Source organism: Amia ocellicauda, chromosome 6 (genome assembly GCF_036373705.1).
Source record: "Amia ocellicauda isolate fAmiCal2 chromosome 6, fAmiCal2.hap1, whole genome shotgun sequence".
Classification (NCBI taxonomy): domain Eukaryota; kingdom Metazoa; phylum Chordata; class Actinopteri; order Amiiformes; family Amiidae; genus Amia; species Amia ocellicauda.
In genome coordinates, this window is record NC_089855.1 from 18,757,395 (window position 1) to 18,770,185 (window position 12,791).

The 12,791-nt window shown below is 37.3% G+C and overlaps 1 protein-coding gene across 1 annotated transcript in view; it reads right to left on the reverse strand.

The window, feature by feature from the left end:
- man1a2 (mannosidase, alpha, class 1A, member 2) overlaps positions 1-12,791 on the reverse strand; it is a 159,102-nt gene that overhangs the window by 14,621 nt on the left and 131,690 nt on the right. The window lies entirely within an intron of this gene.

Consider the following 12,791-nt stretch of genomic DNA (forward strand, 5'->3'; position numbering starts at 1 on the left):
CTTGGAAAATCAGAAATGATAACAGCCTTGGAAAAGTATGAGCATAAACGTCATAAGCCTGAAAGCATACCTCAGAGCAGATGCATATACCATGATACAAAGTAGCTTACATTCATTGATATCTGTTAAAATACAGTAATTATATGCATATTGGGTATGGCCAGAAAGTGATCAACATCAAGAAAAAGTGCAAAAATGTAACTTCAGTGACTGAGGTTTTGAACAAGCTTGTTTCCAGACAGTTTAATCTAATCTATTCTAGTTTTTAGTCAATTAGTCTTAGAAACAGATTAAAAAGAGTATCCATACCAAAATAAAGTGAAACACATACATTTTTCATAGCCTTACATGTTCTAAGAAATGGTTCCAATTTCCTGATTTTAAAATTCATACTACATAAACTTCTACATAAAGTCTGCTGGACCCCTCTGGCAGATATATTTAATGTAATTGGCTTTTAACCTTGACAGTACAGCTTGTTGGTTCCTGACAGCTTTCAAAGTGTAGAAGCCTTGCACACTTAAAGCACTAGTAATGGGCTAAGGGCTTACTGTATATCCATCAGGTGCTCGAAACCCTGATTTATTTCACTGGATTCTTCAAATATTCAGAAACAAGTGTTGTACAGTACAACGAGACTGAAGACTTTCAACAAGGCACACGTTTCAGCCAGAGGTGCTACACAAGGACTGTTGTGTGGAGTTGTGTGGGTGCAGTAGCAGAGATCGAGGGATCAGACTAACATAAAATAAGCACTGCTGTGAACATTTCAGTACCTGTTAGATTCTGTATTGTTTAAATCACTATGTATACAATACAAATGTTGCACAGATAGAAGGCAACACTCTTCTCAAGATCATATAATCAGAAATATGTGGAAATATAAATATGATGTTTTAAAGTATAGATACCTATTGATATATTCATATCACTGTGTGAAAATTATGTTTATCAAGAACTTGTTTTAAACAGATGCCTCAAAGAAAACCCTCATGACATTTTAAAGACGCATTTAGACCCAAATCTTCAAATGATATGTGGACTTAGAAAAATAAACATTTGAGACAGGCTCAAAGCACATTTTCTGAGAAAAAGACCTCAGAAGTTTGGGCCATACATCTGGGGAAAGCCCTGCAAAGGTTAATACAGTTTTCCTGAGAGAAAACAAGGAGAGGGTGGAATGCAGTGAACAACGTGCTCCTGCCCAAACATCTGTGAGGACTCACTTTTGCCACATGAATCTTAACACAAAACATTAACATTTCAGGGGACTGTATTTAACACAGTGCAATTTACAAAACCACAAACTAACTAAAAGAGAGAATGGTCTTACTCACTTCTGCAGCTGTCAAAGGCCTGCACAGATCTGGGAAACGTGAGCCCTGCTGCCATAGACTTTAGCTGAAAATCGTTTCCAAAAATGTTTTTAAATTGTGACTCATGGTCAAATTTTGTCGACTGGTGTCTAAACCACAAGCAAAAAAGATATACATTTGAATGACCGTGGTAGTAAGGAATGCTCACTGAATGACCGTGGTAGTTTGAAAGCTACAATCTTGAGTTCCTTGTCAGTGTCTCAGGGAGCAGAGGGTGCAAGGGTGCAGACAATCACTTCACATAAGGTATCACATTACTGCAACCACGTAAATGCACATAGTCTAATAAAATGGGGGTATTCTACATTGCAAATGCATGCTGCATTAATTTGCATAAAATGCAGACAACATATATTTGAAATTCTTTTTTTTTTTTTTAATTCTCTTACTAAACTGCAAAACTGCTGTAACGCGTTTTGTTCTTTTAAAGCTTTTCAATGCGGTTCTTAAAATCAGAGTAAAGCTTTCATCCACATGGATTGTTTCCCTTCGGACTTCAGCGCCTTTACATATTCTAGCCTTTTCCGCTTTAAATTCGTAGAGAACAGTGTCTAAACAGATGGTGTTAATACTGCAACTGTCACCGAAATTAAGGGAATTAAAAACAATTCACATCTTGTTAAATCTCCAGAAGTCATCCTGGGAAGGCTGATTAATGAGAAATAACAGCCGCTCCCCTCCTCCCATGCAGGTGTGGTCTGTACGTGCGGCACAACTAAGAAGGCAAGGCTATTAAATTAAACAACAAACAACAAGCCAGGCGATGCCAAGACAGCAGCGTCTGTAGACCCTGACTCATGGCACCAGCGGCAGCACACATACTATTCACACACTTTAGATGTGCGGCACCATTGGGCTAAAACCAGAGCGAGGGCAAGGGATCTAATGGAATCTATTAAAGACACTAAGCAAAGCTTCTTGAGACAGCACTAAACAGCACTAAGAAACTTTTTCTTTGCTGTTGAGGCTGGTCATTTTTGCTAATGAATACATTAATAATAAAATAAATGTATACAAATAAAATGCAGAAGAACCACATTTAAAGTAAAATAAAAAAAACATATATATATATATATATATATATATATATATATATATATATGTTTGTTTTATTTTACTTTAAATGTGGTTCTTCTGCATTTTATTTTTATACATTTATTTTATTATTAATGTATTCATTAGCAAAAATGACCATATATACACACAGTACTGTGCAAAAGGTTTAGACAGGTGTGAAACAAATGTTGTAAAGTAAGAATGCTTTCAAAAATAGACATGTTAATAGATTATATTTATCAATTAACTAAATACAAAGTGAGTGAACAGAAGAAAAATCTACATCTAATCAATTTTCTGTGTGACCACCCTTTGCCTTCAAAACAGCATCAATTCTTCTAGGTTCACTTGCACACAGTTTTTGAAGGAACTCGGCAGGTAGGCTGGCCTGAACATCTTGGAGAACTAACCACAGCTCTTCTCTGGATTTAGGCAGCCTCAGTTGCTTCTCTCTCTTCATGTAATCCCAGACAGACTCGATGTTGAGATCAGGGCTCTGTGGAGCCATACCATCACTTCCAGGACTCCTTGTTCTTCTTTACACTGAAGATAGTTCTAAATGACTGTCGCTGTATGTTTGAGGTCATTGTCATGCTGGAGAATAAATTTGGGGCCAATCGGATGTCTCCCTGATGGTACTGCATGATGGATAAGTATCTGCCTGTACTTCTCAGCATTGTGGAGACCATTCATTCTGACCAAATCCCCAACTCCATTGGCAGAAATGCAGCCCCAAACTTTCAAGGAACCTCCACCATGCTTCACTGTTGCCTGCAGACACTCATTCGTGTACCGCTCTCCAGCCCTTCGGCGAACAAACTGCATTCTGCTACAGCCAAATATTTCAAATTTTGACTCCTCAGTCCAGAGCACCTGTTGCCATTTTTCTGCTCCCCAGTTCCTGTGTTTTCATGCATAGTTGAGTTGCTTGACCTTGTTGCCACGTCGGAGGTATGGCTTTTTGGCCGCTAGTCTTCCATGAAGGCCACTTCTGACCAGACTTCAATGGACAGTAGATGGGTGTACCAGGGTCCCACTGTTTTCTGCCAGTTCTGAGCTGATGGAACTGCTGGACATCTTCCGATTGCGAAGGGAAGTAAGCATGATGTGTCTTTCATCTGCTGCAGTAAGTTTCCTTGGCCGACCACTGCGTCTACGGTCCTCAACGTTACCCGTTTCTTTGTGCTTCTTCAAAAGAGCTTGGACAGCACATCTGGAAACCCCTGTCTGCCTTGACATTTCTGCCTGGGAGAGACCTTGCTGATGCAGTATAACTACCTTGTGTCTTGTTGCCGTGCTCAGTCTTGCCATGGTGTATGACTTTTGACAGTAAACTGTCTTCAGCAACCTCACCTTGTTAGCTGAGTTTGGCTGTTCCTCACCCAGTTTTATTCCTCCTACACAACTGTTTCTGTTTCAGTTAATGATTGTGTTTCAACCTACATATTGAATTGATGATCATTAGCACCTGTTTGGTATAATTGTTTAATCAAACACTGACTATATGCCTACAAAATCCCTGACTTTGTGCAAGTGTACCTAGAAGAATTGATGCTGTTTTGAAGGAAAAGGGTGGTCACACCAAATATGGATTTGATGTAGATTTTTCTTCTGTTCATTCACTTTGCATTTAGTTAATTGATAAATATAATCTATTAACATGTCTGTTTTTGATAGCATTCTTACTTTACATCATTTCACACCTGCCTAAAACTTTTGCACAGTAATGTACATATATATATAATGACCCTATATGTGTATTGTCCTTTTACTTTATAAAACCATCAGATCACACTGTCTGACCTTTGGAAATGTAGTTCATAAAGTTGTTTTCCTGATTAGATTCTCCTTTCAAATTCGAAGATAGAGTGGGTGAGCAGAGATGACAAAGCACTTCTAGTTGGTCATGAAAGCACTCTCACGTAGAGAGGATTCACTCTCCGTGTGCATTAGCACATGACATCCATAACCACTCCTCCACAGTGGCTGCATCTTCCTTACTTGTTATTCAAAGTATTACAAAAATAATTTACCGAACAAGGTCATGCTTTTTGAAGTCTGTTATATTTTCTAATTTTCGGTTTGATGGTGCCCATCTGTCAAGGCCGCTGACTGTGACTTGAAGAGACAATCTGAATGACAAATAGGATTAGCCCACAATGCAGCTCATCAGTGCCGTGCACAGATGTTGGTGGCGAAAACATTAGTTTCAGAACAATCACTTTGAATGAAATGAACCAGGTTTCTAAAGAGATGCGTCATTCTTTCAGAGCTATAAGGCTGTGGTGGAGGCTCATTTTTTAAGGATGTGTATCAGCTCATACTATATAATACTCGGTTATATATTTTAGATTCAACAAAAAAGGTAGCGTTTATTGTCTTTCGCAGGGATTAACTTTTCTTCTGCGCATGTTGCATCTTATGCTAATATGATGCGTTTATTGTGCTGAAATATCACTATAGATAATGATGAGCATATTAAAATATGAAATATGGAGGAAATGTTCTGAATACATTTTCAAAGGTCCGGTCCATGTCTATTTCTAATTCAAATAGCATTGCTAGATCAGACACTTCTAATTTACTGAATTACAATCCATAAGCACATATTTTTTAAATTTAACTTTTCTATTGCAAAGGTATTTAAGCCCAGTCTGCTTTAAAGTGTTATAACTGAAGGTGGCAACTCGGTTTTATTTTCTGTAGTGCTTGCGACAGGTGACAGGCAGATAGTGGTGCAGTGTACAGTTAATGTCAGTCTCTCTGGGGAGCTCAGCTGAGGTACAGCAGAACTGAACGTCTTCCACACCATCCAGTCGAGCAGACTTAAAGGGCAAAGTATATTACTTTCAATGATCACCCAGTCTCTGTCTGCTCCTGAGATTCCCCTCTACCCTCAAAGGTTATATACAGTATGGTGGTAAAATATCAAGTCATTTTGCAAATACAGGCTACATTTTAACTGGCGCAAAGGTCACAATGCCAAACACAACTGCTGTCAAAGTGTCTGTGGCAGAGACAGCCTTTGACTGAACCATTCAGCATGATACTCAACCTGTTACACAACAAATAATTACACCACAAGGTTGTAGAATGTGGTCTTTTAACCCCATAACAGTTGTATTGATTTTTTTTTTCCCCTACAATTTCAGATCACCGGTCACTGGGCTTGGCTCATAAGTCAAAGAACACACAATCTGATACGCACTCTATCAAAGCCAAGTGCTGTGCTTTATACTGCGAGCCCTGATGCCTTCAGTCCCCATCCATCTCTTCATATGGAGGATTTGATACAGGTGGAACAGCTAATACCTTGACCTTGCAGGCACCTGAGCAGCCACAGAGTCACTTGTGTACTGTGAACCCAATTGTCCCGCAGCAGTTCCTTGGCCTAACTTGAGCAATGGCATAGACCAGCCTATAGGACACATGCTACATTCCAGCAAAGTGCTTTGACCAGACGTGCTACTCAGGAGCACAGCACCACTGGGGAACGTTTAATCAAGCCCTGTTTATTCTGATAGTGTTCTGATGAAGCTGGGGATCCACTAGCAGGGGCTCCACATGCCAAATGTGTGCTCAGATGACTTGTAATATTCAAGGCACTGTATTACTCTCTTTACATCTAAGATAATGTGACCAACTGGTGACCATAGTGAACTCAGTCAAGAACAGGTTCTGAATTATTCGGACATCTGATGCATATATCTATAGTACATTGAACAGGAAGTATTAAACTAATTCTGTAAATAATTATTTATCATAAAGGGTGTGAATATTTTACATAATATACACATAAGTATATATGTTAACAGTCTTTATGCAGAATTCACTCAGTTACCCTGCACCATTCTTAAAGAAACAAAAATGCTGTCTAAATGTAATGGAAAACCTTTACAAATGAAATGGGGGACAATTACATTCAATGTCAATTAGGCAGTGCATGTTTCGTTTTCGTTTTAGCAAACAAATGGTGCTAGTGCAATTAAAGAGATTTACAAGTTCCATCTCAATCTGTGCAGCTAATTGGAAGTCACTAATTCGCTATAAGGACAAGGCACAGAATTACATCTAGCAATGCTTTAAAATAAAATGATAGATCAGTGTTTTTTCACACATAAAATAAAGTCATAGCAGTTTGTGTAAAGAAGCCCGGTAGTACGCCACTCTAAATTAAAATAAATTATCATGTCACTCTAGCTGACAGTAACCTGTGCCTCCGTCCCTCACCTTTCATGAATGCTGAACTCACAGACATTAAAATGAATAAATTAAATCACTATTTAATTTAAACAATTGACCACTCCAAAATACTGAGTTAGTTAAGGCCATGTTCATTGCTAAGTAAATTGATGCAAGTGTGCAGCCGTTGACAGTGTGTTCTAATTGAGATCGATTTGCAATGCCGGCATGTTTGCTGGTATTAATTCACCCTGATTTAAAATGCTGACGGTAATTATTTGAATTCTCTGCAGGCACTTAAGAGTTCCTCTGTGAAAAATGTTCACACAGTAAAACTGGGTCGTATAGCAGTGTTGTTTCAAAGAGCCATACAGGATGCAGGACCATTATTTTCATTGTTGTTTCCGTTTAATATGCTAAATATTCAGTGGCGCAGTCTGCTTGGCTAAAGAAAAAAGTCTTATGGAACACTTGTCTGCTGAGTGGTGAGCACCAAGGAGGTAAGGAGATAAAATGCAGGATGTTAAAGCTTGAAGGCTTTGAAATCTATCTTAGACGATTTAATATTCTAGGTTCTTGTTTATTATTATGCAAATAAATCATTCTCGACTCTTCAAACCTGCGATTACAACACTAATGGCCTTACACAACACATCTGGAGGAGATTAGTGTGTGATTGGTTCTCAAATGATATCTTCCAACATAGACCGTTTTAATAATAATACTAATACACCACCCCCTCATTATATATCGCCTCTTGCTATACCACTGATTCGAATATATCGCGGTCCTGCAGATGGCTCCCTTTTTTTTATAGTCAAGATGCACATGCCTTGAATATAATTAACATAATTATTTTGAACCTCATTTGTGTTGTAATATACAGTACATCAGCTACTGTAAGTTACATTTACTGTTTCCCCAACTGTACTGTATTTAGTGATTACAAGTTCTCATCTGTAAAGCAATAGTGCATAACTTTAAAAACCCAAAGTATAGTATTACAGTACTATGCATTGTATTAGCCATCTATTTCCTTCCTGTGTTTTTAGATGTTTTGTGGCCTGTTAACTACAGTTAGTTGTACAGTGTTTGTGACCTTGCCCTGCTATTTTTTAATTGTGTCCCGCTATATCATGGCCCTCGATATATCACGATTCTTTATTGGACCCGCAATTTACTACTACTACTAATAGAAGTTGAGAGAGTACACATAAGGATGTTGTTTGAATGAATGCAGGTAGTCGTGTGTTGTTTATGCAAACTGTAGAATGGCTTTCGCAAATCAGAACGTATCTTTGATATATCTTTTCCCCCAAATAATTTATTTGACAATTGTGGTTTAAGACAGATCTATTATTTGTTTGTTTTTTCTGCTTAAGTGTATGTGATTCAGGATCAAAGAAGACAGAGTCTTGACTGTTTAATAAGCTGAGTGGAGCTGAGTTCATGGAAAACATTGCTACATTAATCAGTACAATCAAGTCATGTATTGAGCCATTGTTTCAGACAGGTTTGGTTCTTCTTCAGCTCAGGTACTGCAGTACCTGTAAGTAGCTTTAGTAAAAGTGTCATACAACCTTCAGTTAGCAGTTTCTCAATTAGTTAACACAGTCTAGAAGAGCCATCCGAAGTTGTCAGGAAGGCTGCTATTATATTACATTTTTAAATGATTTCATTAAACTCAGACTGCCTCTTTTGCTGGTTGATAAGTAAGTAAGAGATGTATTATTTAAATGGGCATTTTATTTAGTGACTATGGGATGTTAAGGTGGCAAATGTGTCATGTCTTCTTTAGAAAACCTAGACAGATGCAATAAATGAAGCAGTTCTCTTCAGTGTCAAAGAGGGAACATAAGGGAACAGAATTCAAACATCTGAATCTTCATGAATAAACTTGAACTGTCAAGATCGTTCTCTTTCCAGAAATAATGTATGCCTCTTGTGGCATTTCTTTAGATATCAACTCACATTACACAAAAACACAAATAAATGCATTGTTCCTGAAGTATTACACTAGTCCCTTATCAGTCCTTACTACCTGCCAATCAGTTGATGTATAATAACCCAAATTATCAGTTATTTAACAGTTGGATAGGAAATTATTTCAAAACAAAAGCATAATTAGTCATAATACTTTGATGATTCTAATTAACAGCACAAACGAATTCCATGATTATTTTTCTCAGCACGGACACATTACAATCATATATTTCCTTCTTATTTGGGAATCTGGATTCTGATTGGTTAAAACCTACTTAGTTTTATCTACTTACTTAAGCTGCCTAAAATTAATGAGATGGAAGTAATTACTATAAGAAAACAAAACATCATCACGTTCTCTGTTCGATCACAAGTACTGTAGTGTAGCACAGCATTAGGAGAGGATTGTGTCTCCATTCAAGGCACTTACAATGAAAACTGAATTTTAATTTCAGACACTAGATGGCGCTGTCCGAAAAGCTAGGATCAGAATGTGACTTGAACTTCAGATCTTCTCCTTCCTTCATCCCAAAATAAACAAACATGGGCCCAGTATTTCTTCCTATTCCTAATCTTTGGGATGGTTCCTCAACACTAAATTCCCAGTAGTGGTTGGTTGTAATCAAAAGAGTCCACAAAAACGTATCATGCAGAGCTTTGTGCAAACATGTCTGCCTTGCTACACAAATTATTTTGTAGAACAATATTATGTGAAAGAGATTCAGCAGCAGATCTATTATTACCAAATCTCCCAAAATCTACAGGTTGATCTATCTCTATGTATAGATCTGAAGACATGCATGTTAGGTTAAGACACATGTTTGAAAGGACACGGAAAGGGTCTAAAAAAAAAAAAAGAATTTACAAACACAGCTTCTCTCAGTATTCATGTGCTTTTGACCAACTGTAAGGCCGAATTTAAAACACGGTGACAATTTCTGAAATGATTTTAAGTGGTGCGCATCTGTCATGAAAACCAAGACGTTTAATTAAGGTCCCAAGACCTTTAATTAATGTCCAACCAAGACCATTAATTAAGGTCAATCAATGTAGATGTTCGATCCAGAGTAAGTCAAAGAAAGGAAGGATACAGACTGTGCCTGGCAATAAAAACATCAGCATCTACATTTATCAGTGCTCTTCTTTCATTCTGTCTTACAAAAGTACAATGCTGAGGACACTGTATGCAATTGTATAAAACAATGCCAACACATGGATGAGACGCCACAGAAACAAAGTCATTAAAGGCTGGCATAGAAAGATCAGGCCCAAAAACAGCATGTTAAGACTTTTTAAAACAAATTCCCCTCACACCTTAAGTTTACCTATAAAATACAACAAATAACACATTTTACCACAGTTATTATAGGATCTCTTCTGTTGTTACTGAGAGGGAGCATGGGATTTATCCTGGCCGGACCTGGCAGGTGTCTGGGGAACATCATCCTCATGAATTCCTCTGGACCTTCAAAAGTTTAATGATTATATCTATATCCATCCACCTAATAGAGACCTGAAGGGCAGAGGAATAATGACGCTCAATGTTTCCGTAATTCATATTCGCTCTTTACAGTAAGAGCTTTAGATATTCATTAACTGTGTTTGCTTGAGGGACAAGTAACCTTTCCTATTTCCTTTGTTCCCTTTTACTTTTGAATACAAAGCCAAATCTCTAATCTTAAGTGTTCAGAAAACATACTTGCCATTTTAATGGGGGGGGGGAGAATGTAAAGTTCAGCCTCCTTCGTGTAATTTGCACGGAGTTAGTGGACTTCTCAAGGTTACTTATAATGCTGGTTTAAAATGTACCGTCTTAAGAAGTTCTTATCACAAGATGACGTCATCTACTTAAAATTGCGAAACCATTATATAAGACAGGCTGCCCATGTTATTCAACACTCAAAAGGAATATGTAATCTACAGTTAAATGCATTACATATTTACAAATATTGCTCTGCTTCACAAGGGCCCCGCAGCAAACACAATAAATCAGGTATCCTGTTACAACATGTGACTGATGGCAGCCACTACACATCTCAGCATATAAAACTCAATCCCGTGAGCGTTGTACAAAACGGCTCCAGAAATGCAGAGCCATTAAAATCAGTGGGGGAGTCATGAGCTAAAACATATGTAACGAATCTCTGTGTGTTCTGTGAAATATGAGTATTTCCAAACACTAAAGAAACAACACCACCAAGAGAACGACAAACATGATGTTGCATATAGATTTTTCATTATGGTGGCAATGCACTGTGCATGTGGGAGGGGGGTCCTCAAAACTCTGGAGGAGAATCTTTGAATGATGAGTTTAATCTGCCTGCCGATTAATTACAAAAGGCCATTTAATCTGTATGTGAAGTCATTCACTGTTTACATGCTGTCTGATTGTTTGCAAGGAGTCAATATGGGGTTAAGATGACTAGGCTTTATCGGCAGATGCACTCTGAAAACCTGCAAACATTATTATTATTAATAATAATAATAATATTTCTTAGTAGACTCCAGGGGCAACTTACAATTGTTACAATATATCACATTATATTTACATAGAATTACCCATTTATACAGCTGGGTTTTTACTGGAGAAATCTACAGTGCCTTGCTCAAGGGTCTTAACATCTACTCCACACTGCAAAGATGTTACAGCACTGCTATAACTACAATGGCAACAACAATGTCAACTTAAGGAGCGGAAACAATATTTTAGTGAATGTATACTTTATTGCTATAAGTGACCTATAGCTGACCTCGGCGTCTATCCTCCGGGCTCAGACATACAGTTATAGTATTTATTTTCTGTGCCTAAGAGTCACTTAACTGCTCAGTTAGGAAAGTAGGTGAATACAGTTATTTTTCCTCCCAGCAGTGCCAGAAGTATAAACAGAAACTGTATGCTGTAGCATACATTAGTAAGATAATGCCATCAGCATAAACATATAATGTGCATTTCTCCTTTAGGTATAAAAAGGCCAAACTCTCTGCAAATGTAATAGAGCCATATGCGATGCTTGTATCTGAATCACGTAAAGCAGTTATGCATTGAAGCCTTACTTGTTTTCAACTCTAGCTAATATAAGTTGTGAAGTGGTAAAATCAAATATCTACAATTTTCAGCCTATTGGGTGTTAGAGGAACATCCAGGATTTTATTACCACCTTTAAATACAACAGAATTTTTGAAATATAGCTCCCTTTATTCCAAGTTAACCCAGAGTCTTCTACAGAATTATACACATATTGCAGGTGAAACTCTGCAATATTCTCTGTGTGCTGGATTAACATGGGAAACAATTTATTTTAATCCTACCCTACAATGTGTATATATATAAGCGTTAAACAGGCCACATTTTCAGATATATTTTTTTAAAGATTTGCATGTAAATGTATATTTCTCTCAGTAGAAGCAGAATTTGGGATATGCTTCACAATCATTGTATTTGCATCTTCTGGTTAATTTTACACTTTGGCAAATAAATACAAAGTTTGCCATTGTGAGTGTTAGGAATGTACCTGAAGATTACAGCAGTATATGATTCATAAGATTACATTTTAATCCATATCGGTTTTGCATATAAACATGTACTGATGAAGCATGTGTTTGAAATCTCTATGGTCTCTTGAAACTACTAGGCCGCTTTTCCTGTGGCGATAATACATGCGGTGCCTCCAGTGAACACTCCCAAAGGATGTTCAGGTTGCAACACTACAGCATTTTGGTCCATATAAAGAGCAAAGGACATTATTATGACTTTGTGCCACTGCAAGGCCATGAAAGTCACTGGCTAAAAAGGTTAAATAAATGTGAAGCTGTTTCACCTGTAATTGAAAATGATTTTCTTTCTGCAAGTGTTTGGTAAGTGCTAATAGTTATTGATTTAAATTCCCCTGACATTTTTTACCAGTAGAAATCTAATCTTCATTCACTTAGGCTGAACCAAATTTCCATAAAACTGAGCACATCACTTTTCTCTTCTTCATTTTTTTCTTCTTATGGGAATCCACAGTTTTGTAGATTGGAAAATGGAAAATGTGACACTTTAAAATGACATGTATTGGTTTCTTCATCTGTATCGATAATGGCTTTCAAAGTGAAACAAATAAATACAAATATAAAAAAAACTGTTGCTCCTCTTATATGTAATAAAGCAGAAGTGAAACCCCTTTTCAAATGGATTATTAAAACTTGATATAA